This window comes from Corvus cornix, chromosome 4 (genome assembly GCF_000738735.6).
Source record: "Corvus cornix cornix isolate S_Up_H32 chromosome 4, ASM73873v5, whole genome shotgun sequence".
Classification (NCBI taxonomy): Eukaryota; Metazoa; Chordata; class Aves; order Passeriformes; family Corvidae; genus Corvus; species Corvus cornix.
In genome coordinates, this window is record NC_046334.1 from 490,120 (window position 1) to 516,534 (window position 26,415).

The window sequence follows — 26,415 nt, forward strand, 5'->3', positions numbered from 1 at the left end:
TTTTTTTTTTTTGGCTTTTCAGGGGAGGTTGGGCTCAAGCCATTCTTATCCTGAAACTCCATGACCTTTATCACTTAGCTCAACAATAGCTTGTCTTAAGTGTCTGCTTTTAATTGATGAAAAGTTAAAAGAAGGTTTCAAGTCTGCATAAGGCAGGCAAATGTGCAACATTATTTTAAGACAGAAATTACTACTTGACCTCCTGTGAACCATTTCTTCTTTGAACAAAGAAGATTGATGTCCCTGGTGTCTCTCTCGGCTGGCATCAACGCACAAGCTCGCTTCTGTTAGACTGGTTTTTGTTTCCTTGACTGCTATCCTAGTAACAAGCAAAGCTCCCTTTGCCCAGCCAGGCTTACAATGATTAAACCAGACAGCACATCTCAAACTTCTTCTGTTCTTCTGCCTGCTCAAGTGGAGAATTAAGCCATGTTCACAAATATAATTCCAGCCATTTTTTGTATCCTCATACACCAGTCAATGTTAAGCAACTCCAGAATAAAAAGGCAGAAACAATAAAACAAAAATACAAAGAACCGCTTAATAATACAGTAAGCAATTTAAACAGCTGTCTTGGTTCATCCTTCCCACAACACAGTGTTTTCTTCATTCCCCAGCAGGCATCTCTTCCAAAAAGAAAAGTAAAGCTTTGTTAGTGCCTACCAATTGGGCAGAGATGGATTAAGTTGGAAAAGATTTCCTTCGTTTGTTTCCCATTTGAATTATAAGGCTTTATTTGCCTTCTATGCTACTGTGAGGCTTGTGTTTATATAAATTCATGTTTTCAATTTGCAGACCTTAATTTTGTACAGACACACATATATGGAGACTTGCTACTATTTGCAGACTTAAGAACTCTTAATATCTTCAAAACCAGTTTTTCTTCACAGTGCAAATGGCAAAGAAAATATCAGACATCCATAAGGGAAACACTGAAGTTAAAAAGATTAGATGCCCATTCTCCATATATAGGAAGTACAGAATGCTCAGGTTTCCACCAATGTTACATTAGCTCTAAGTCACTAAAACAGAAGGAGTTCCTTTAACAAAGGGGAATGAAATGTGCTTTACGTGTCTGTAAGGGCCCAACCCTTTCCATAGTCACATCAGTCTGAGAGGCATAGTCCAGTTTGCTGTTAACTCATCCAACATCCTCAGTTTATTTTTCCCATTCCTCCAACTTCTGTCTTTCCATCACCACCTTTTTTGGTGAAACCTTTTGATAAAGGAGCCTAATTTCTCATATGGGGAAGGCACATAGCTCCGTGAGTCATTTAGAGGCTTTTGAGTACAGCTGTGCATTTTTGCAGTAGCAGTGTATCTACCTGGTTATTTCCAAAATTGATACTCAGGTACGGATCCTGCTTCCAGTTCTTGCTCTTGAGGCGTGTCTTGTGCCTGACTTGTCTATGAACTCCATCGGGAAAAGCAATACTGTAGTTGCACTTCTGAGACATTCTGCCTGCTCATGCAAGCCTAAACACGACTCCCTAGGTTCAGTTTGGGCAGAGAGGGAGCAACAACACTGCAAAACACACCCACAGATAAATTCTGGGAGTATGTTGATTTTCATGTAACACAGTTTTTAAAAGGAGTTGATAGTGCAGCAATAGCAGGTTTGAATCTAATTCCCCTCAGGCCTGCGTCCACCCACTGTGCCCGAATCACAGTGATCCGGTTGCCTCTGGAAGACCCCATGGCACTGAATGCAGCAAGCTTTTACCAGGGCATGTAAAAGGGGACAGAGTCAGTGACTGGCTCGTTCCCTGTACAAATGAGGTACTCTGACTGGACATAATGCAAGCTGGAAGGAAACAGAAGACTAAACTTCTGTAGTTTACTCTTTAGCTTCCAGTGAGTTGTGTTGCCCCACTACTTTTTGGTGCCTCTATTTCTTTAGAAATTTCCTGTGAGGAAGGTAGTGTGTATCCTGCACCACAAGATCCCAAAAATTAGTAAGAAGTGAGTTGAGTTAGCCATCATGGATCTCTCTAAATAGATACTTTCCAAAATAACCTGATTTCAAAGGCTTAAAAACAAACACACACATAAAATTTGTTTATTCCCAAAGAAATGAACCAAACCGTTCTCTGCACTCCAAAGTCCTTTCTAGAACTGGCTTTCTTCCATGCTGCCTTTTCATCAAAATGCATTTGGTTTGTTTAAAGTGGTGTGTTTCAGTGTGTGTGTCTCTTGAACCCCATCTACTTCTGACACAGCAAGAGTATCAGTGTCCCATGTGGGACAGCATCATAGAATATTTTATATGATGTGACAAGCAATCTCTTCTGTAATGTGGTCCAACTTTTACTGGGCTATTTAATCTGAGCTTTTTTTAAAATGGAGTGTCCTATAAAAGGACACTGCGTTAAAGGGAAAGCAATAAATGCTTCATTCAGTGTGCCTGGCCAAAATAGCTCACTGAGTCTTGGAATGAAAAGACCCTTGTCCATAACAACACAGACACAATTACAAGCGCAGACAGGATGGTTTTGCCTAGAAGGGAAAAATGCCTTGTTGCATTGAGGAGGAGCGTTAGCAGCAAATGGAGGAGGAGGGTGAAATCTCTTAATGGTACGGCAAGCAGTTTGGTAATAAACACAGTTTGGGAGCGTGGAAGAGATGGGAGGTCAGAAGTGTGTAAGTGGGACAGCAAAGTGAACCTCCCATCTTCCTAAGGAAACCACTTCCTCTTGCTGCCTTCCTGTCTCCCTTAAGAGAATATTTAGGATAACTCCTCACAGAAGCATTCCAAGGAGAGAACTCCATCAATTATCACTAGCTACTCTTCCCTCCATTGTTCTTTCTCAGCTATACCTTCTTGCATAACTCTTGATCCAACCCTTTGCTAGGGCATCCTTCTCTTCAGTTGTTTGCATGTTGCTTTGCCTCCTCAGCTCTCCGTAGATTTTGCACTTTGTGTTCCACTTCTACCCCTTCACTTTGGCTCTTCTTTAGCTTCTCTGGCATTAATCTACAGTTCCCTTTAACTCCTTGTGACTCCTCTCACCTGAAGGATTCATTTTGCAGAGAGCAGCAGCAAAAGCAAACTGAGGTGCACCTTAGAAGCCAAAGTCATGGGACTTGGAGAGTGATTTTCCACAGCATCAGATCCCACAGCAGTGCTAAAAGGGATCCCACAAAGACTTTGTCTGTAGCAGGAGTCAGACTAGCATGGTGCCTTTTTTTATTTGCCAAAAATTAATAACTCCCAATTAAAATTATCCCACAAGGTTCAAATCAGGATGAACACTGTCTTGCAGATCTGCAGCAGGCCTCAGAAAGGGAGCTTGGCTGATGAGGCTCAGCACTTCATCGTGTTCACTTCTTGCTTCCCTGAAAGTACTTCAGAGCTTGGTCTAAGCAAGGACCAAAGAAGCAGCAGGCACGACTAAAACAAACATTTTGTTCTGATAATGAAGTTACCAAAAAAAGTTAGTCTTTTGGTAGGGTTATAATTGCAGAGTAGCAGCCAAACATAGGGAATGCTGCTCTGCACGTCTACAGTGCGGTAACTGTTCCTGAAAGGATTTTTTCATATGTCACAGCATTTCTGTTCCTTCAGGGAGTGTTTTCAGTTCCTCCCTTGATCACGAGTTCTCTGACAGGACTGCATTGGGGAAAAAAAAGTTGTTTGCGAGCTCACGATCACTAGGTTTCTATTCTGTGAAAAACGCTGCAGAGACAAGAGTTATATATTCACCCACTTTCTACGCAGGAAATTTAAGGTCGGGAAGCGCATGGCGTAGTGAGCCGTGTATGGGACTCACAGGGAGGAGATGCAGGTGCTCTTCTGTTTCTGCAGACAACCTGCAGAGATGTGAGACTGACAGGTCAGTCCAGCTGCCTATGCCGAAAAAATATTGTATGAATCAATTCGCCACCATGAAATCTGCAAATTTAAAGAAGGGTCGTGTTGTTTTAGTAGGAGCAAATGGTCTTCCTTCTCTTGCCACGGGAACAGAGTCTCTGAAGGCAGTTTGCTCTCAGAATCCTCTGCTTTTTGAGAGCAATAGGATGTGATTTGTTCCAAGGCAAAGCGGTTTCTGAAGAGGCTGTTACATGCTTTCCAGATGGGCTCTGCATTATCTGTCCATACTGTTGGGGTACGCTTACACAGCACTGCCAGCAACAGGAAGTTGCTAATGTGCTCACTTGCATGGTTTAAAATGCCTTAAGGTGAGCTGCCAGATTTTCAAACAGAGGTTTTTCTGTTCAGCATGCCAGATATTTCTTAAAGAAAACATACTCTATTTTCTCTCATCTGTGATACCACTCAGTTGCCGTATTGGCACGGAAATGATGTTCTAGTTACATTGCAGACTAAGAGAAAATAGGTTTTGCTATTTTCCCTGGGAGGGGTACCAAGTAAAACAAATAAACAGCTGGTTAAATTACATCCTCACATTAAAAACTTTTCTCTGTTGATATTGCTGTCAGTTTTCAGATAGATAATTATATGTAGCAATGCCAGATGCATTCACTGATGTCATTTCCAAATGGAAGGTTGTCCTGGTACGTGCCGACATGTCTTACACCACCATCTAGACATGGCCAAAATTACACTCAGCCTAGATTGACACTATTACGGGGACGGAGGTAAATCCGTAATACAGTTTTTCAACCCACTCCACATAGTGCAAAGGAATTTCTGTAACCTGAACTAAAAATGAGCCCAGACAACAGAAGCGTATTATCATCTCGGCCTACTAATACAAAGTACAATTATTTTTGCCTTCGCATGTCAAAATGAAAATATGCAGCTTAAGTGATTATTTTCATATTTTAAATTTTAAAAAAATTGTTGAAGAGTGGAAAGAAACCCCCAGTTTCTTCATGCAGGAGGTGAGCAAAACAGTTATCTGCTGGAAAGCACAGCCACCTGTCAGTGATTGGGCTTTGTGTCCTATTGATTCCCAGCTACTCGGCAAAGCAACCATGCTAACATGATACTGTGGCCACACAGCCCAGGCTTTAGCACAGATCACAGCACCTCGGAACAAACTGTGAACCTGGCTCAGGTCCCTTCAGGTGTACAGAAAAGTAAGGTTTTTATGTACTTCTCTTTTTAAATACATGACAAACAGCATTGTCAGCAGAGTTCACCTGTAATGCTAAAGTTTATCAGAAAAATGACATAAAGCCCCCAAAAAGTCAAGAGTTGCTTTTAATAATGTTTGATGCATTTAGTCTAACATACAGAACATACTCGAACTAAAAATTTGGTTATGGGTTAATTTGTCTTGGATTGCCTTTGGGGTTTTTCCTTTCCTGTGGTGCTCAGTTTCTTGGGGTGAGTATATAAACACACGGGTGTGTATAAACACACAGGGAAAAGTTACATTTCTTACGTGGCAAAGTAACCACCAGAGCTGAAACTGATACTGCAGACCAGACAGCATCATGTGCTCAGACTCAGGCTATAAATCTGTGAGCAGCATATGCTGCGCTCATGTTACTGAGACACAGCATGGCCTGCTCTGCTGCTCATTCACTGGGTGTTTTTTCGCTGGAAAAAATTCCTCTCTGACTGCCTCTTTGTAAAATGAAAGCGATACGTGTCTCTGGAGTCCCATTTACTGACTTCAGTGGGAGTTGTGCTTGACAAAGAGTTGGATAAGGGTTTCATCCCTGTATCAGCCTGTATTAGATGACTTGGTGTTGTTCTGAGTCAGCAGCTGCTCAAAACAGCTCTTCTGAAACCTTGGAGTTTCCCTTTAAGATCTGATGAGATCAGTGTCATTCAGCAGCTCATTTTACTTCCTCAGCATTTTCTCACTTCCGCATTGTACATACTGGCGGTCGCGATCAAATTGTTTCAAAATAGCCCTTCTGAACACAGGGCAGTTCTAAGCACCCGGCCTGATCTCACACCAGCAGGGAGCCAGCAAAACATCACTACATCAGCAGTTTCTCTGGATTGCTGTTACGGTACAAGAGGGCAAAAGATGGTTTAGACTCATTTGCAAAAAGTATAACACAACATTCTGCAAATTGTTGAATTCTGTCACTTTTTGAGACAAGAAAGCATGCTATCAAGAGGATGGAATTGCATTAGCCAAACTCTGTCAGTGTCGCCATTTAAAACCTAGAGAAGCTCTCACTGACCATGGAATTACACCAGCAGTGTAGGGAGCATACACTGTAAAAACCCCAAATCTAAGAAAGCTTCCCGAGGAGTGATAGGTTTTTGTTTTTCACCATGCCCCCCCTCTCACCTGTGAAGTAGTAGATGTTTGTCTGTCACACAAAATTGCAGTTTCACGTGTGCCAGAGCATACAGTGCAAGAGCTCAGTTCTTTCCTCCTGCAGTTCTGCTCTCAGTTTCAGAGGAATTGTGACTGCTTTACACCAGTCCAAAGAGAAGGGAATCAGACGTTCCATCTTCAGGGCTTTTGTTTCAAAGATAAATGACTCTGTTTTGCAGCTTTCCCTGTGGCTTGTTCCAGAGATCTGCTGCCAATTCAGGCTGGCTCAGTGTCAAGACTTGTCACACAGCAAAAACAGTTGAAAAATAGCAATGCTCCATCTGATCAGCTAATTTGGAAGTTTTGTGCACTGGGAGCTGTAACACTTGGGAAGGCAGCAGAGCCACAGCATTTTTAGGTACCTGTTTCTGTTCGAATGCTGTGCAGAGGTTTACTCTATGTGTTTTGGACAGGAAGCAGATGACTCCAGAAACTTAAACACTGAAAGAAGAGGGGAGGGAGAAAAGAACCAGCTCATTCCTATAGAACACATGCAAATGTAAATGTGGGGCCAAGCACAACACATCAATGTGCCACTTTTGGACAGAAGATAAACTGAATGCCAGCTAAAGCAGTGCTGCTAAGACAAACTGATGACGTGCAATTAAAGTCTCTTTTGTAAAGAATGGTCTTGTTGCAGAGTTTGGTACCCCTGCAAAGATTCACAATTGTTTTATAACTTTTCACAAGAAGAAAAACATTTGCTTCCTGCCTTAGCTTAAAGGCACTGAAAGAAATAAGGCCAGATTCATTTCCTTTGGGGCTTTTCTAGTGATTATCAGAAAGAAACATCTCCATAAACACTTAGCACATTTCACCTTCATCAGTAGTAGAGTCCACGCTGGTGAATATAAAAGCTTTAAAATGAACCAGACACCATTTCCATGGGGAAATTTTACTTTACATCAAGTGCAGAGTGGACAATCAGATTCACATCTTAAAGCAGTTTGCACATGGTGTACTGTTTTGGAAACAAGTTTTATTGGAGCAACTATTTTATCAGAAATAACTCCTTGAACTACAACATGTGGGAGGCAAAAGAGTTCAGCCACAGTCAGAAACATGTCAGCTGTTCACGTCATGTTGTAATGCACATAATTTCTTAAAAAACTATTCAGGCCATAAACTTTAGCTTCAGTCTAACGCCTGCTTCCAAACAAAATCATTGCCTAAGTTCTCTATGCAATTTTGAGTGGAAGCTTCACCCTGCAGAGCCCATATATAAAGGTATGTTTATTTTTTTTCTTTGCTGTGGGTGTTCAGAGCCACTGACTGATCAAAAGGAGAGTCTCCTGCTTCCCTGCTCCTGGAGCCAAAGAACAAACACAGTAACAGGAGTGAGACTTCACATCTCCCATTGTCAAGGAATGGGTTATGGTGCTGTTACTCACAGCATGCAGAATTTTATTCCACTGTCATCTCAGCTGTGAGAGATGCTAATTAATTCAGAAAGATTTTTTGTTCTTTTCAGGATGTGTGTGAGTGAACCTAGCTGAAATGTCAGCTTCCACATTTCAAACCTGACAGTTAAAAAAACAAAAGAAAACTTTCTGCTTGTCAGCTGCTGAGGTTTGCTTGAGGGGTACATAGAAACCAATTCCACATGGGTGTGTCCCCCCACTTTTTTAAAAAAACATTCTCTTTTAGTACTAGGACTGCATTTCAAATCTTCTAACAACTGCCTGACTAAAATAAGCTTTTTGAGAAACTATTCAATAAAGCACAGTGTGAAACTCCCACTGTGGATAAGGAACATGATAAGAGTCTAAGGCTTGTTTTGACCACCCCAGCTGCCGATCAACTTGGAAATGGCATTGAAATCCTTCTCTTCAAGGGACATCTGGAATCAGCTGTGGGACAGCAAGGAGCATGGTCACAGAGCAGTAACTCAGCTCTGAGCCCAGCCTCAGCGAAGTAATTTAGGGTGCTCAAGTGTTCCCAAGGGATTGACATTTTCTGCATTCAGGACTGTAGCAGAGCAGAAAGGTTACAACCAACAGATTGTTAAATGTACTATACTCCGGTGACTTCTTTAGCAAGTATTATGTAATTACTTTAGGAACAACCTCTTTTCATTACTAAAAAAAAAAAAATCACAAAATCTTTTACCCTGCATCCAGTCTTGGTAATACTGCCCATCTAAACTTAGGTGCTCCTAAAAGCAGAGTTTGTCCTCTCTCTGCTCTGAAGTGCTGATTCCTACATCCTTGCTGATCTGAGGGCAAGTCACAGGTCATAGAGGAGAATTTAGTCAGCATTACACCATCAGCCTATTCCTCCCATTCCAAGATGCCCACAACCTCACATCAATGGCTCAAATGTGCATAAAGTGGGCACACTCTGTATTCAGTTCTTGTTAAGACAGCGAGTCCCAACTCGATCCCAAAACATGGCGTTTTTTCTTTTTTCAAGCAGAGATGTCTTGGCTTACCTGATTCTACACTTCTAGGATTCACTTCTTCAGCTTCTTTTCACTGTCATGTAAGAGAACTATTTAAAATTCCCCAGAAAACTCTCCCTTAATTATAAGATTTCCAGAGCAGCTATTTCAAACAAGGAGCAGCTCACATGAGATTTGTGGTTTGTAGTGATAGAGTCAATAATACCGACCTGTGGAACCTCTCTAGCTTACATAATTTAACTGACGTAACAAAGGGTAATTTTTTCTCTGTAAAGCACAAAATCCTCCAGAAACTGAAGTGAAAGCTGTGTGAGACCATCGGTAATCAGAAAGAGAAAGCAGTATCAGTCGCTCTAGATAACATAGATGACTGCCTTCCAATTAAAGGCCCATTCCCCAGGAGGCAGATACCTTTTATCTTGGACATGGAAATGATCTAGTAGTCTCCCTGCTGCATTACCTGAGGTGTGTGCAGGCAGCCATCAGGATTCTTACAAGCCTTACAGGTAGAAAACTCCAAGAGTGTGACATAAAGAGAAGAAAAACAGAGGCATAACAAATCATTGCTTTCTTACGAGACTGAAAGTAATGCGTGTTGCTGTAGAAATATCTATTTTATTTGGATTTGGGGTTCTTGGTACTTCAGAAGATCCTAAGGCAATTGCCAAACGACAGCCTTGAGTTCTGGGGAGTTTTAAGGTCAACCATGGGCTTACTCACTGGGGTTGGAAACAAACAATGTGTTTTGCTGCACATTTCCACCCACCCCTCCCTTAGTATCCATGATCAGAGCCGTGGGAAGCTCCAGAGGAGGGCTATGAGCCTAGCATCCCTGAGCGTGGTGATGCAAGTATGAGGATCTCTCCTTCTACACAAGATAAAACAAGCATAAAATCCCTCCTTACTGCTCCATGGGCATGTGGGGAGGGTAAAAAACCTTCCTCCTTCCCCACCTTGGTACTACACTTGTCAGTGATAAATGCTCTGTAGAAGGCAGTGGATTTCTTATGGAAGCAACGTGTTCCTTTTTTTTTTTTACTCAGACTGACTCCAGTGACAAAGGGGACTGACATGGGGCTCTACTTCACCACTCGTATTCTTCATCATTGACTGCCTGCTGGGAGAGAGAAACTGATTTCGAGAGAAGCCTGAGACACTGGGTAAAAAAATCTCCAAGGATTCTGTCAAATGCTAAACCCATTACTCAGCAAACATGAAAAGAAACTGTTCTCAGATCCAGTAGTTGAGAAATGCTGCAAAGTGACATCTTGTCATTTAGATTGGGCAGTGCTTTTGGTTTAACTTTGGAGGAACAATGATACTGAGATCCCAGCAGAGCAAGAAGCACTACAAGGTCTGTACTAATGTGCATCCCTAGAGAGGGAAGGGCAGGCTGGTCTGCTGCACTGCATTATAACAATCCACCTTTAAAAGAGATCTCGTACCTCTATTGCACAACAGCAATTCCAATTAGTACCTTTTCCTAGCCCCAAAATATTACCATAAGGTTTAGCTGGGATATGAGTAGCTAAGAGAGCCACAATTCCCCAAACAACTCTTTTCCTGTGTTTGCACCTAGGGAAAATCCTTGTTGGAGTCTGTAGGCATATGAGGGTCAGTCAGCACAGTGCTGCCTGAAAAGCAGCAGCTGCTGTGAATCATATCCTGGGAACTCCAGAGCACATACAGGTATGTGAGGACAGGGCAGCCTTCCCTTTCTAGCCCAGGACCCAGCTGTCTTATGTTCTAAACAAGCAAAAGAAACAGTATGTGGGGAAATATTTTAATGGTCGCGCAAAAGCTGCTAGAAAACTCTAGTTATTAATAATTCACTGTCCAGATGGAAAAATGTATTTTGCAAGTTTCCAGAGGGCTATTTTCAGAGGTAGGAACGCAAGTGCTGTTAAGTATTTCCACAGAAAATCTGGTGATACTTTTAATGGAGAAAAAGAAAATTAAAGATCATGCCTCTTGCACCTGACACTGGCCAGGAGGCCTGCTTGTACCACAGAATAACAGAACTAGATTTAAGTGTGACTTGAAAACACAAATAGAGGATCCAAGAGATGTGAGGCAACCCTTCCTTTCCATATCCACAGGAGTGCTGTGTTTGAGTGGCATACTGCCCTTCAAAACGAGGCAAGGACAAGGAGGATATCAATGAGAACCATCAGATGTCTGGAAACCACACGGCCTGTGAGTAAACATGAAGTGGGAGGAATTGTTTAGCCCAGAAAAGAGTCAGCCTATTATTGGCAAAAATGGCAAATGGAAAGGGATCAGTCTGCCCTTTAACCAGGGCAGATATAGGGGTACCTAATTTATACCAAATGAAACTTAGGTTAAACATCATGGACAGATTGTGTAGCTGCAAGGACAATTAAGCCCTGAATGAGTGGCCAGGGGAGATGGTGGTGTTTCCAGCACAATGAGGAACAGCCTAGACAAAAGGCGCTCAAGAGCAAGCATACTAGTTTTTAGTTATTCTCCAGGCAGTTCCTTTTCCCTGGGCTCTCCCACTGCTTCCCTGCGGATTTAACTACTTTGTCACCACCCCACCTGTTCTAGCTACCTTCAAAGGGCCTGACAGGCTACGTGTCCTGTGCAATTATTGGCAACTTGCTTGGGTTTGCAATTTACTGATTCTGTGTAAGACTGGAACACAACGTTGTGTGCCTTACCGTTGAAATATTACCTGTCCACTGATACTTGTTCACATAATAAAGGTGCAACCTGCTCCGCATCACATGGCTTGCCTTGAACATAGACCAGCAACACTGTCGCTGCCCTCCCACTCCCTCCTGAATTGATTAGGTCAAATGCACACAGGATTTTGCAACGGCTGAAAACCAGACTTGAATCCTGTCTTGGCTGCCAGAGCCTTAGTACAGAGCCTTGCCCAAGGACAGCTTCCTCTTTGCTAAGTGAGTATCGCTGACAATCTGTTGGTGGTTTTCATTGTCTCTGTTCCTGCCCTGGAAGCTGCCCCTTTTTAGTGTTCTGTGGTCTGGCTGTGTCCGGTGCCTGATGACGGCCTTGCGGACAGCTGCTACACAGTGGGAAGCACAAAGGAAAAAATGGGTGCACATTCCAACAGCTGCTATCCAAAAAGCCTTCTGGAGCTTCATGCACAGCGAGCACTGTGTACCCAGCTAGAGACATTCCTTTTTCAGCCACGTTGCCTGACAAAACAAAAATCATCCGCTCTCCAAGTAGTCCAACTGTTTCGTAACAGCTGATGCTGCAGCAAAACCCCCATCCCTCCGTTAATAATGCAAGGTGTAGCACTGCTGCTCAGCTCCTGGGGCCTGTTTGACCGAGGCCTTCCCACCCATTTCAGGATGGACAGGAAGCTAACCAGTTGCAGTCATCTCCACTCACCAAGATAGAGGTAGCCAGGTTAGCCATTATTCCTTACTGATGCGGCGTTTCTGTTCACACTTCCATTCACACATGGAGGATTATGATAACTTGTAGCTAAAGCTCATGCCAGTTCTGCCTGGCTCTGCCCCAGAAGACTTGAGAGTTTTGTCTTGAAGCTAGCATTAGTGATGGATTATCAGTGACTGACGGTTCAAATAGCCCAGTCTCACAGGGTTGTTGTGCTTCCTGTAGTCTCTTATCATTTGTCTTTCCTGTAGGTCCCATCTCCCAGGAGCTCTAATCCTCCAGGAAAATCTATTTACGTTGTCCCTGTAATCAGCTGTACAATACTGTATAATCTTTAAAGCAGGCACCACTCTAGCCATGCAAAGAAAGCACTTGCATTTACAATGTGAAGCCTGCAAGACAAGTTTTCCTTTAACCTACCACCTGATAAGTAGAGAGCTTTAGCACGGCTGTCAGAATTCCCTGAAGCAAAGGCTATAAAGAAGTAGAATTTGGCAAGAGCTGCTGTCATCTGCAAGACTGCCTCTTTGATCCTCCTTACACTTGTGTAATCATGCCAACATCTCTGCAAAACAGAGCAACAGAGCTGTTGCAAAAAGGTGATCTCCCTCTCTCTTGCTTTTTTCCTCTGATGGAATTTTTGCTTGGTAACTTTCACATTTATGCAGTAAGAGACGCCCTGCATCTACTTCTCCACAGTCTCTACCTTTGTATTGCAGCTATTACCCATTTACAGGTATTTCCTTGATTTCTCACTATATTTTCAGTACCATATTATACTGCACAACAACTGAAAAGTAATTAATGAAGTCAAGTAGGAAACCTTGTCCTGAGGAGTCACCCATTGCCAAGAGCTGACTTGGCTATGCCAAAAGCTGTGGCAAAACTCCAGGAAGTCTCTTCCAGGAGCTGGCATTCAGGTACTGCCAGTACATTCATGCACCATTCGGAACACTATCATTGAAGACATTGGTCAGACAACATTAATAAAAATTCAGAGGTGTTTCCCATCTGGACCTCTTCTGATTTCTGAACCCTGAAGGTAAGCATCAGCCACATTTCTGAACCTTTTTCCGTGTTCTTTTTAACATGCCAACTATGATTTTATTATCAGTGAATTAACACAGAAAGTTAATCTTGAGAAAAGAAATAAGCACAGAAGGTTTAAAGCATTTGAAGTCAAAGTCTCCCTTAATTCTTGTAATAAAAAGTTTAGGTACCTCATTAAAGTACATCCACTACAATAATCATTTAATATTCAGTGAAATATGTCAAGATTACCAGTATAAAAATACAGGTGGAATACAGAATCAAACAGGCTGTTTTATTTGAGACCCTTTGTACATCAGATGAAAGTTGAGGGAGATAAAAATATATGTACAACTAGCATGCAAGTTTTCACTTCCAATTATGATCAAACTACCAAATCCTTTTGCTGCTTATGCTTCACTAGACTGTTTCTGGTTCTGAAAGGAACAAAGCATGTCCAAGCTGCTGAACTATACTTATCTCGAAAGCATGAAATCAGAGCTTCCCAACATGTGCCTTTACAGTTAACATCCACCACAAAATTAGTACTTTCTTCAAGAACATGTGGTTTTAAGTGGGAGCATCTTTGGGAACTCTGAGTAGGTATTTTTAGAATCAAAGCCAAATAGAATTTGGACACTCAAAGCACCGCCTTTATTCTGTGTTGGTGTAGCAGACAGTAGAACACGTCTTGGTTGACAAGCAGAGCTCCTGTCAACTGACACAATGTTTGTCTTTTAAAGAAAATCAGCTCCCGCACTGTCATCTACTACTGTGGGAATTATGTCCTTCAGAGGATCCTGCATTTTACATGACTCTGGATTATGTCCTTTTTCGGGGCAAATGGAAACCTTTCATTTACCAGTACTTTAAGTACAAGGTGCCATTTAGAAAAGACCTGGTGCTGACCTCCCTTTCCTTTGGGACCTTCAACACAGCTCAGTGTTTCTATGCAGTAGTTGCTGGAATATTCTTGAATGGAATTGGAGTGAGGGAGCAAGTCCAGTGTTCATTGTAAACATGGTGTGAACTCAGTGACCCAAGGCAGCAGACCAGGTCCAAAAGTTATCAGTTTGCATTTGACCTTTAATATTGGGCTTCCACGAGTATGTCTATTTAACAGGTTTGTCCCCTACTGGTGTATCTTATTCTTTGTACAGCTGTTTATACCAGTGCACAGAGACGTGAAGATTTATCCGGATCAGAGTGGTAACATGTGACATGCACTCAACCCTCCTGTCCTACATATTCATCAGTCCTTTTCTTTCTTAATTTACATCTAAGATGACATTTCAGACAAGAGAGCAAAAGAAGAGATCATTAGTCTCTGCAGCACAAGGGCCAGATTTTCCATTGCTTTCCACCACACCAGGGAAGGTCATTTGGCTTCACTGTAGCTCAAGAGGAGCACAGAGCAGCCCAAGTGCTTTGTGCCCCTTCTTTGAGCCAGCTAAAATGACAGCAGGAGGTGAGGTGGAAGGTCAGGTGTATGGCACATAATCTGTGACCTAAACAAATGCCATCAGCTGGGCTGCATCACGTGTGTGTGCCCTCTAAATGCAAAAAAACTCAGTAAGCACGCAGAAACTCTCTCAGGACACCTGAGCTGTAGGAACAGTTTTCCCTCAGCCATTCACAGAAAGGGACACAGCATAAGTTGTTCTGCTTGGTTCAGCAGCATTAGCAGGCTCCCTCACTACTCAAGACCTCATCTCCCTTTCAACCAACAAGAAAATTCCTAGAATGCCAGAAGAACTAACTGTTGCTCTTTCTTGCCCAGGCATTGCCCAGTACTGTCTTTGGATCCAAATACAGTTTTAGCAAAGTAATTGAAGTGATAAATCAGATAAAATCTCCAGCAGATTGACGTGGAGATCATGTTGATTGTTGTTGAACTGCATTGCAGCAAACAGGAAAACAGCAAGCAGAGCTGCTCTGCTTTCACCCCACACTGCAGGTAAAGAACAGCCCAAGCCATATTTGACTAACAGGAATCTCTACAGCAAAATTTAAGAACTAATGTAATTGTATTGTTGGGGTGCTCTTCACACCAGTGTTGTGATGCCAGAGGGAGGCAAAGAGAAATTTTCCATTTATTTTTGAGATGATGAAAAACCTCCGCCAATATTAAGGATGAGATTTGAAGAATTTAAAGAATACAGACTTCGTATGCAGTGCTCCTCAGTGATGGCTGACACCCCAGATGGGAAACCTAAGGCTTAGGCAGGACCAGTCAAATGGCTTCTCCTGACAAAGCTTGTCTAAAACTCTGTTTCCATTCTTCTGACCTGTGTTTTCATGTAATGATAATTTGCAAGATGTGTGTATTCAGCTTCACTGAAGGAACAAACAAAAATCTTTCTGCTGCAAAACAGTTTAAGCAGTTGGGAGAGAGAACTCAGGCCTCATCTCTTCTCTGCAACACACAGCCTTACTTCTCATATTCTTCATTTTGAGCTATTTCAGCATTAGTATGTACCTCGTTTTTTGACCTATTATGGGAGGATAATACACATGAAGTCTGCACTCAACATATTTCACCATTTTAATGACCTAATACACATTGTTATCAACAGCATATTTCTTGTTTTAATACCTCGATCCTGACAGTCTGAAGTAATGTCTTTAATAGCCCAGAAACACTCTTACTGTGAGGGGAATGAGGCAGTGCTAAGCGAGCCTGAAACACGAGAGCCTGTTTCAGCTCACCAGCACTTTGTGCCAGTGGAGCACTGCAAGCTGAGTGACACACAGGGCTTGGTTTCAGGCAGGTGGCAGAGCTGGGAAGGCAGAAATCTTCCAGGCGTAACTCCCATTAACCTCTATATCTATTTCCAAAGGGAACTGTCATTTCCCTGTCTGTAAGTTTTCATTCGGGCTGTTGCTCACAAGCCATCGAAGCATCCAGCCTCACACAACCAGTTGTATGATCATAGGGGAGAGGACAGGAGCTAGACCTGAGAAGGCTTTTGGTCTCCTTCTGTGCTTAGATTATGATTTAATGCTAAAAAGTTGGCATGGCAACCAAATGCTTGGCAACAAAAGGCCAAGGAACGGGTCCAGAAGAGGGCCAAGCAAAAAGTGCTGCCCAGCTCTTCCGCGGGCAGATCTGTGCCCTGCAAAGCCATCTTGTCAGCACTTCTGTAGCAGCCAGGGTTACAGCAGAAGAAGGCATTATTAATAAGCTAGGCAGGTCTGCAATAAGTGAATAGCAAATTTCTCCAAAACACTTGAAACAGACCCTGGCGCCTCATTGAGGCTCCTTTTGCTCTGTCCACCAATTGCCACACGTTGCCAGGAGACGGTCTTGCTCCACGGGGGGACTCGCCACTGGCTGCCATTGTGCTGTCTCTCTATGTCCCCCTCCTCCCCTGTCCTGCTCTTGCTCTTTGCAATGACAGAAGCCTGGCAGTGCTCTGTTTCTCAGTTCTGACACAAAAACTTCTTTTAATTTGGAAGTTTTCAAAAGCTTTTTGTTTTTCTAGAGTGATCAACTGAGCAAAATCCCCAACCCGCACAACTCCAGGTTTGCAACACACAGGCTGGAAAAGAGATGCAAGTGACTTAAAGGGTAGGGCTGATCTAAAGGGGGATTAGTGAAGTACACTGTGAGGACCACTCGTTTGCTGCATGAGCACTGTGGTTGCGTCCCCTGAAGTTCAAAGTATTAAGTTTGGGTGTCTGGTTAGGGTATACAAGTTCCATTTCGTCTCACTTGTGCTGGGAACAGCAAGTCCATTAACGCATGGCCTTGGCTATTTAAATGTTCCCAGACTTCTGTTTGATCATATAGGGCCTCAGAAACCTCTCTTGCCTTTGGATATTGGCAAGCTTAGTCCCATGCACATCAGAAAATAAGCCATTCATTCATCAGCCTTCCTGAGGCACTTCCCTTATACCCCTAAGGAAACCTTTTGGGTATAGACTCAGTATGGGCCAGTACAGCATCACCTTCCCAAGTCTGCTGGTGCCAGTGCCAATCTCTTACTTCAGAGAGCTAAGCAGATAAGTGAAGTTAAAGGTTAATCAGTTCCAGGGTTGGTTTGCCAAATACTGTGAGCCAAGGATCAGTTTATGGTGCCATTTGGCATCATTTTCTGTGGTCAGAACAAACAGAAAGGTGGCAGCCGAGGAGGAGACTGCTGTTGTGACAGGGACCTCAGCCCAGACAACCGTGTGGCCAGGCGTAACTAGAGAACATAGTACTTCAGCTTCCTCAAGGACCTTGGAAAGCAGACAGAAAATGAGCAGGGATTTTAATGTGCTGTTTTCAGGGACTTAATGACACAGCCTGTCTCTGTGCCTGTGAGGAGGGCAATTCCTTTACCTGTTGTTCTCAGTCCTGTATCCAGACTGAGGCATCATCCTGTCCTTACCTGGATGAGAAATCCTTCACTGTCTGCAAGTAAATTAAACTGAGCGTCCAATCTCCATCACTCCAGTACTTCTTTTTCTAATTCCAGCATTCCTTTTCTCTGTCTGATACTTCACCATCCTACCCCCATTCCCTCCCTAATGTCAGAGATTTCCAGATGCTCTTAAACAGACACACATCAGCTCCCTCCATGTCATTTAACACAGACAAACCGGCACAAAGAAAATCATTTTAATTAAGTGGACGGGCTAATTAGACTAATTTATTTCATTTCACCAGAATTTCACTGTTCTGTTTCCAATTCACTCTGGTGCCGTGGGACACATTCCCCTCATTCTTTCCTTCCATCACTAGGAGCAGTGACAAATGAGTTACATCTTGTTACTCTTCTGAGACTCCACATTTGAAAGGGACATTGGAAAATACAGCATCAACCTGACTGTTTCCAGCTCTCACAATCTGAACAGAGGAGCTGTACTGTGATCCAAGAGCATGGGAGTGGATTGCCTATCAGCAATCCCAGCTCTGTGCCTTACTGGCTGAAGATAAATGGTTGAGATGTTCCCTTGTACAAAATGGAAGGGGAACTTCAGACTGCTCAGGCAGCAGAGTGAATCTCCAGGGTGTCAGGTGATACAGTGCAGCTGACCAGTGTTGAGGTGCCAGTAAAGGTGCGTGGGGAGCACCAAACTGCTCATTTCACCCGCTCTCACCTTGCAGTCCCAATGACCATGTTAGTAACCAAATTAGCTGTGCTTATAAGCCTCACTTAACAGCTGCTTTGTTTGTAGAGCTCCATGAGGGAATTGTAGCTTGTCCTAATTCATGGGAACTTCTTTCCCAACTCAGATTTTATGAACATGTGGAACTACATACAGAAATCTTTCAGACTCACCAGACACAGACCATAGGCCTGGCATAGACAAACTGCAGGTCCCCCGGTGTGTGGAGGGGTTATGTTTGCCTGTCACTGCCTGCCCATCCCTCTCCTTTTATCTTTGATTAAAGATACAAGCCACACACTGACCAGCACGTGGACAGCCAGCAAAGTGCGTGCAAGGAGGTTCACAAGCACACACACATACAGCTGAGGCTTTGTTCCAGTCCTGTTTACTCCAGGGCAAACAGTTGAGCATTGTTTCTGTTTGACAAATTGTAACTGTCCAGCTAGGAGAGATCTAGTTCCAGCTGGTTAGAGCTGCTTGCATGTCTTACCTCCTCCCCCTCCCTCTTCAATAACTCACGAATCCATCTTACAAAAAGAACAAGTACAAGCTACTTTGTTGAATTCCTTCCCACTTTGAATTGACACTGACCTCATCAGGGTCCTTACTTCGGCTGCCAGCAGAGGTAAGATCTCTTATGAAGCATGGCTCAAAAGGTGAACTCACACTTGACAGGTGTCCCAAAGACCTTAGGTCCTGCACTTGCGTTATGATTAGGAGCAGCAAAGAGAGACCCTTTCGTAGTCCCCACCAAGTGCTCTCAGCTCTCAGGCACTGCAGAACAGCGTACACTTGATAGTGTTGGAGCACAGCCACAGGAATCTCAGAGCTATTTACTACCTAATTACGTTTTTGCCTTGTATAGCACCTGATGCAGCAGGGACTGAGCATCCACTGTACAACACCAAAAGTCATGTACACCTCTTGATCCCAGTCTCAGAAAATTAATATCAGAGCACTCTATTGTAAAAAAAAAAGCTGCTCATTTTCTGTTAGACAGACAAAGTAAGGCCAGAATGCCACTAAGTGCTGGATTTACATCCTCTTTCCATCAAGTAAATTACATTACCTTTTTCAAGACAACTTATTGCTTTAGAAGGACATTGAGGCTCTAGCACAATGTTTTTTCTTTAGCAGAAGAAACAGCTGTCTCAAGGACTGTCATCTCAAATCTTCACAGAGGAGGGGTGACAGAATCAGTTTGGTGCTAAATTACATAAGATGTCTTACAGATCTGAAAAGAGAACACGATAGTTCTAGAAATACAGAACCAAACTGAAATTCCTGGCTTAGTGAGGCCTAAAGTCTTACTCCTAAAGGCATCAGTATCATACGAACTCTGTACGAACAGGTGCTTGCTAGCTTCACTGTTCAGTCAAAAAGGTGGATTCAGAAACTCTCTAATCCATTTTCCAAATTATCCTCCTTAGGTTACGTAGCATTTCAAAACTGGTTTCCATTTAATTTTTTCCGTTGTGTAATTAAAAGCCAGTGTTCTTTACCTAGTGCTGAAATGCCTCTAAATAGACACGCACAGAGGGAAGCCCTTGAGAGCATAATTTAAAGCTAAACTTGTCCCATCATCCAGAACCCTGACCTTTGACTCCTGAGCAAACAGTAGGCCTGGATAGTGAGTGCACGGTTCATGTGTATATGGTTTGTGCTTGTATATGTAGTTAAAGTAATGCAGTTTAAGTACTATAAAATATGTCACAAAATTCAAATGTAATAAGCAGAATATAAGCCCCAAAGTTCTTTATTTGTTTATCCCACCATCAGTACACAAGCTAAGGCTGAGTGCCATGTTAACATTTCTGCTGTATTGCATTTAATGGGCTGCTTTAAGCTTCTTTGCATGCCAGCCTTGTGTGCAAGAATACTGATTTCCCATTTAGAAGGGGAAATTGTTCGTGTGGGCCCTGTGAGGGAAGGCGTGCTCAGCTTCAGTACCGTTAGCCTAGCTCATACCAGCAGATCTCATGATTGCCCCTCTCGCTTGTTCCTCCAGTTACTAAGAATTCTGTAGATAAACTTCACTTTATCTGAAGGGAGGAAGTTGCTGCCGGATGCAGAGTCAGGAAGGACAGCAGCCTATTGCACACAGCAGTAGCTTTAGAGGAACAGTCATTTTCCCATGCAGATGGGAAAATAAGACTGTTAACCACCTGTGTGCCATGCCACTCATTCAGCCTGTACCACTCCAGCAAACTGGAAGGAAAGGCCTTTTCCCTTATCATTTAAAAGGGGAAAAATAAACTATTGAAGCTCATTGGTAGCCTGAGCTGACAGAAATAGAAGTCTTGAGATTAGAGGCTGTGAGGCAGGGACTCTGTACCCTGTGCAGCAACAGGAATCAAGCCTTTCCCTCTGCTCTCAACTCCCCATGTAACCATAACTGGTTGGGCTTAGTGATTAGCTAAGAACACAATGCCCATGAGAACCGATAGCTGACGGTCCAGTTCAGCTGCCAAGGGTCAAGGCAACCGGAGAAAGCACTGTATGCTCAAGAGTTGATAACACAGTTGTTTTAAGAGTCCCTTGGGCTATCTTTGGAGGGCACTTAGAAGATTAAGCTGATCTGAAAGAATGCAGACAACCAGGATGTTCTCTTTTCACATGTGCTCTGCTCAGTCATCCTTTCTTTTGCTCAAGTAGGAAGTCTGAGGGCAGTTGATAGCGCCTCCCAAATCAGGCTGCCAAGCCCTCAATATTTGTCAAAATTCTACTTTTGACAGATGGCTATCCTTCTGTGGCAGTAAAGCTCACAATGCCCATCCCTAGGCTCAGATTAAAAGTGGCAACATCTCCAAGCTGCAGAGGTAGTCAGTACCTCCTCATTTCAGCTGCTAAACAGATTATTCAGGGGGAATGAAAAAAAAAAAAGAATAAAGCCTTCAAGCCTTCCAGTGGTTATCTCCCCACTAAACACTTCTTCCTGGGAGGGCCAAAACAAGCAAACAGGTGCAAGGGCATGTGCCCCCCGAAACCCAAAGACAAGCCTCCCTATACTGAAAATTAAATAGTGGTTTTCTGAATTCCAGAATAGTATACTGCAGGCAGGCAGCCCCAGAGCTGGCTCTTCTGTAGGAACTGAAGCAGATGGATCAGGATCTTGCTTACAAAGAGCAGCCATTTCAGTTTGGAGATAGTGACATTGAACCTCAGAAGCTGGGAGGACTTGAAACATCCCCAAGGATGCAACATGTTGTGTATATCCCAAGCCTTGGTCCCCTCTGCCTGTGTCTGCTGCTTTCTGGGGCGGTTACAGTTTAGAGTTTGCAATGTCATTTTAATTTTTTATTGCTCTAGGATTAAAGTCCTCTAGGACTTGCTCACATTAAGGAACCAAGGCCCATAGACTCAGTCTTTACACAACCAACTATTTACCACTTGGCCAGCCTCTCAGTGGCCTTATATCTGCATATCCTGATAAGATAAGGATACATCAAAAGTGTAATTAACTCTCCAATTGCCTCTCTGAGCTCCTTCAGCTTTGTCCCTGAAGCATTGTTACTTTAAAGTGCAAGTCATTTGCTCCCCACTTACATAAGTCCTTCAGGGAAATCTCTACCTTGTGTTAAGTGCAGTCTGGCTGTCCCTCTGCCAGAGAAAAGTTAGAGCAAAGCCCTCCCTGGAGCCTGGAGGGAACAGCATGCTGTAATCTCTTCTAAGCATGAGCAGCCACCCTGCTCTGAGGTACAAGTTGCCCATGGCTGGGGTGTCACCTCACTAGTCTCTTGGTGCAGTGCTCCCCTAAAGCAGCTGATGCGGGGTCAGTAGCTCTGACCCAGGAAGCTGTGACTGGTCCAGAGAGATGGTCCAGTGGAGGATTGTCTTCCCGGGTCCCGGTGTCTTCCCTCAGCTGCTAGCTGGAGTGCTTGTGCAGAGAAGCTATCAGCTCTTAGTGATTTTCAGCTCGTGATTCCAGCTCTTGCTCTACTGGGCAGTCTCCAGGCCAGACCAGGGAGAGAGAGATGAGAGACCCGTGTAGCAGTTCTGCACGAGGTAGCTTTATTAGTGCATACCCGGTGAAGGGGAGGCCAAATACAACCTTCTCTCTGCCCTCACAGGGGTAGAGGGCTGGCTTTTATAGGGATACAGGGGGTGGGTGTCCGAGGGTAAAGGCCAATGGGTTACAAAGGATCTGCATAGGGTCTCCCAAAGGATTCTGTGTCTGTCTTCTTCTCGCCGTAGCTGCAAAGTGGTTGCCTTTCCAGGGAGTCCTGCTGGGAGGTTAAGCAATCTCCTTATCTCAGCAGACGTCCTTCCAGGGCAGGGGCTGGGCATACCCCACACTCCCCCAACAGAGTTCTTCTCTGGAGAATAGCATTATTTTTAATGATTTAGAAGAGATCTGAACTTAATCACATCACTGAGCCCCCTAGTTCAACACACCTATATAACTGGTAGTCCCAGCTACTCTTATTCCTGAAGCTCTTGGCTCTCAGTACAAAATCATTATCTTTCATCCCTTCATAACAGTTTGTTGGATGTCCCAAGTGCTATTGTATACAGGTTACTGGGTGCAGGGTGCTTGAGCTAAAGAACAGGCAGCTGTAGCCAAAGTTAAGTGATTCCTCCCAAGAACTGAGGCTCCATCCCATTGGTAGCTGCCTCTCTTGAGCCATAGAGTCGATCAGAGCAGCAAAGCTTCTTTGTGACTTCGTGATACAACCTTCCCTTCTAAGGTCTTGTTATGCTTTCTGGACAGGACATGGCTAAACAGAGTCACTAGCACAACCTCAGTGGCAGTCTCCTGGTCACACAGGTTAGCATATTACGTCTCATCCAGCAGTGTTTTAACTTGCTCTAAAAGCAAAGTCACCCAGTTAAGCATATGTGAAGGATGTTTCATGCTTTCTGAACTCCAAGTCTCTCTGTACAGCTGCACCAGGAGACACAAACACCTGCTTGTCTCAGTAAGTCCTCTTCATAATGATACATTTCCCATCTTGAATCAAATATCTGGAAAAAATGTCTTCACAACAAAACCTTAAAATCTGCTGGAAGCCACAGAAAATTTTTATTTTCATCCTTTGAAACCACCTTGATATTCAACCATGGAGAGAATTCAGTGTTTGAGAGGGGTTTTTTGGGTGACAGAGGGGGAGTTGCATTTCCCTTCGTGCACTGAGTACATGGACGCCAGAGGTGCAAAAAGCAAGATCCATTCCAAACAGGGAAGGGAAAGGAGGGGGCAGTGAGAAGCGTGGAGACAGACCACGCAGGCAAAACAGGAAGTTCTGGCTGAAGAGGAAATGCTTCAATGCTGTCTTAAAAACATTTTGCTATGAAACTCCATGCAGCTATAGAGAGGTGAAAGAAAAGCAGCTTTCTGCAGATTCAGCAGTCTGAAGCTCGTGTCCTGCCACACACAGGCTGTTGCCCCTTTCCCTGAAGAAGGTCCACAGCTTGTGCTGCCCCTGTATGAGCAGCTGGAGAGAGGAACCAGGCTCCCGAGAAGCAGCCCGAACACAGACACTTCCATTTCGTGTGCGCAGGCTGCATGTGTCATTTCAGGTGGTTTCTAGAAGTAGATGAGGCACGCTCGTAATCCTTCAGTGGTACGTGCTCTTCCACTTTGGAAGCAGCTTGTCCAGTGACCAGATCGGCTACATCACGCAACATCATTCCCAGTTTCTGGCCGTCAGGATCCCACACAGGGGAATGTGGTTCGGCAGCAGCCTCAAAAGCCTCAGTGACACATCACTTCATCAGCAGATTAGTTTCCCCAGGATTCTCAGAAAGAGTCTTCTGACGTATAGGCTCTAAGAGAAAATGGATTAATGGGATCACAGTGAACCTGTCTGAACATTCCCATTTAGAAATAAAGTACCGTTCATCGGCCTTACCTTATTTTAGTGCCTGTGTAAGTAGAGAGGGAGCAGACTCCTTTTTAAGGGCTAGGAGATGAAAAGTGTGAGCAATAAGAAAAAGCCAGATGTGGCAAGTGTCTAGAGATAAGAGCAATCCTTGTGTATCAGGTTGCAATGTCAGATAAGTCACAGATGTCACTAATGCCTTGCGTGGTCACAGCCACACAGCTCCTTCCTTCTGTGCTTTCAGACACAGCCTTTCTCCAAGCAATCAAGGGTACTCCCTGTGAATGAACGACAGGATGAGAATCGATGAGCACTGTTCTTCCTAATTCTGACATCTCAAGAAATAATTGAAATCTCATGGACCTCAGTTGTAACTTCCCATTTAGTTTGTTAAATGCCAGGACGCCTCTTGTGCAGAAGCAAGTCAGCCTCTTAAAGCCACTTTAGATAATCCCATGATCCATGGGACAACAAACAGGCAGAATTTCCAAGTACAAAGATGGCCCTGTAGTCAACATCTCTAAAGCTGAAAGACTCTTTGTGTTGTGCAACCAGCATCATCTCTGAATTTTCTCAGAAGCCAGTGTAAAGAGGCTCACTCCAGCCTCCATTCTGTAGAGGGTAAAGCTTTCTTGCCTACTGTTCAGGGCTCCTTCAGCACAGAGGGCAGCTGCTGCAAGGCTCACACAAGCCCAGGCACACATGCGCGCACACACATGCATGATCTACCCAACCTGCTTTTGTTGCTCTGGGGCTTCAGCAAAGCCTGTTATCCATTTTGCTGAGTAGTCTTCTTTTTCTTTCTAATAATGGTGAATGGCAGTTTTCAGTTCACTGTCAGTGGTGATCTCAAAATGACAGGCCAGCAAAACATTGCACAGACCACAAAGGAGTGCTTTCCTTGGCAGCACGCCCAACTCTGTCATATTAATGCTAGCCAAGAGCTATTGTCCTTGACAAGTGCCTCTGCACCAGCAGAACAGGATCCACTGCAAAGAGTTCTTCCCATGTGCTACACTGCTGCTGTCTCGTGAGCCTTTAGGAAGGCTGAAATATCTGTCAGTGCTGGAAAACTCACATCCCCTAAAACCAGCTGTTTTACAGAGCTCAGGGGCAGCGATTTGGCATTGGAGAAGAGAACCACTGCCCAGAAGTTAGCTACAGAACAGCACTAAATGCACCCAGAAGACACCTAGGCCAAACAAAACCAAGCAGACTGGGAGCCAGTGAGGAAAGGGCATTCACACTGTGCAAGGATAGGCAGCCAAGTGAGCAGAGTAGGCAGTGCACGGCTGGCTTAGGGCAGAGGGTAAAAAACACTTTGAAGACCACTAAAACCCCATGTTTTGCCAACACTGAAATATCCTGCCCATGCTCTGCTTTGATAATGCCCTCTCATTTGTGATGAAAGAAAATGCAGGTTCCCAAATACAAGATCAAAACATTTTCTTTCAGTGATGAACAAATCCTTCTCATCACAGAAACCCTCCCCCACAAAATTTTTCTTCCATTTTTCTGTGACTTCCAATTAATAAATGCTTTGTTGTAAAGTTGTCAGCCCTCCCATGTGGAGCAGGGTGCTATCAAACTGCTTAAATACTGGCAGTAAGAATTTTTCTTTTGAAAAAAGGAAATTAAAGAACATGATGTGAGTTACAGAAAACTTCCCCCATGTAAGAACAGATCAGAAGAGGGATTCTGGGGAGCCAGTGAGACCAGAGAGCACAGCACTGGCATGTTGGGCAATTAACCTTCAGATAGCTCTTAGCTTCTGTCCAGGGCCTGCGTGTCAACAAGGCCTAGAGGAAGTCTGTACGCACTAATTTTCACTAAGGAACAGAACTACCTGAGTGTGCCCAGCTTGTGTTTAAGAGAGATGACTTTCCCCAGCAAAAGTGACGTTGGTTATGGCTGCTGCCTGTCAACACACTAAGCTGCTGAGCCCACAAGAGAGGTGCCCCCAGCCAGTGTGGTGCCCCAGCACACAGGACCCCCCACTCACCTTCAGGGGGCCCTGTAGGCAGTTCCTGGAGCCGCCTGGAAGGTGTTCCCATGCTCAAGGAGGTGTTCATGTTCCCTAGTACTAAGTGAGAATGTGGTAAGCTTGAGGTCGTGACGTGTTCTAGTCAGATAAAGGCAGGAGCTAAAAGGACACTCATTCATGCTATGCTGGATGCTTCTGAGGGGAGAAAAGTCAAATGGTTCCAGCCTCCACTCATCTGTCTTTCAGCTGGAAAACTTTCTGGTGCCTTGTCTCATCCACAGGGGAGTCACACCCCTGTCACTTTGATTCTGCTTTTAAGACATTATGAATTAAGGAGAGGAAAGGACACATTCTTTTCAAGCACCTGTAAATCTTGGAACAGAACACCGTCTGTCTGTTGTATTTAGCTGTTGATGTTATTATCACTTTCTGATTTGGGAT

The 26,415-nt window shown here is 43.9% G+C and overlaps 1 long non-coding RNA gene across 1 annotated transcript in view; it reads left to right on the forward strand.

The window, feature by feature from the left end:
- Window positions 1-26,415, forward strand: part of LOC120409878 — a 41,807-nt gene that overhangs the window by 7,372 nt on the left and 8,020 nt on the right. Inside the window, exons 2-4 of the long non-coding RNA XR_005601728.1 lie at window positions 9,693-10,338; window positions 10,749-10,845; window positions 11,376-15,025. This is a non-coding gene — a long non-coding RNA (uncharacterized LOC120409878). The remainder of the gene's footprint in view (window positions 1-9,692; window positions 10,339-10,748; window positions 10,846-11,375; window positions 15,026-26,415) is intronic.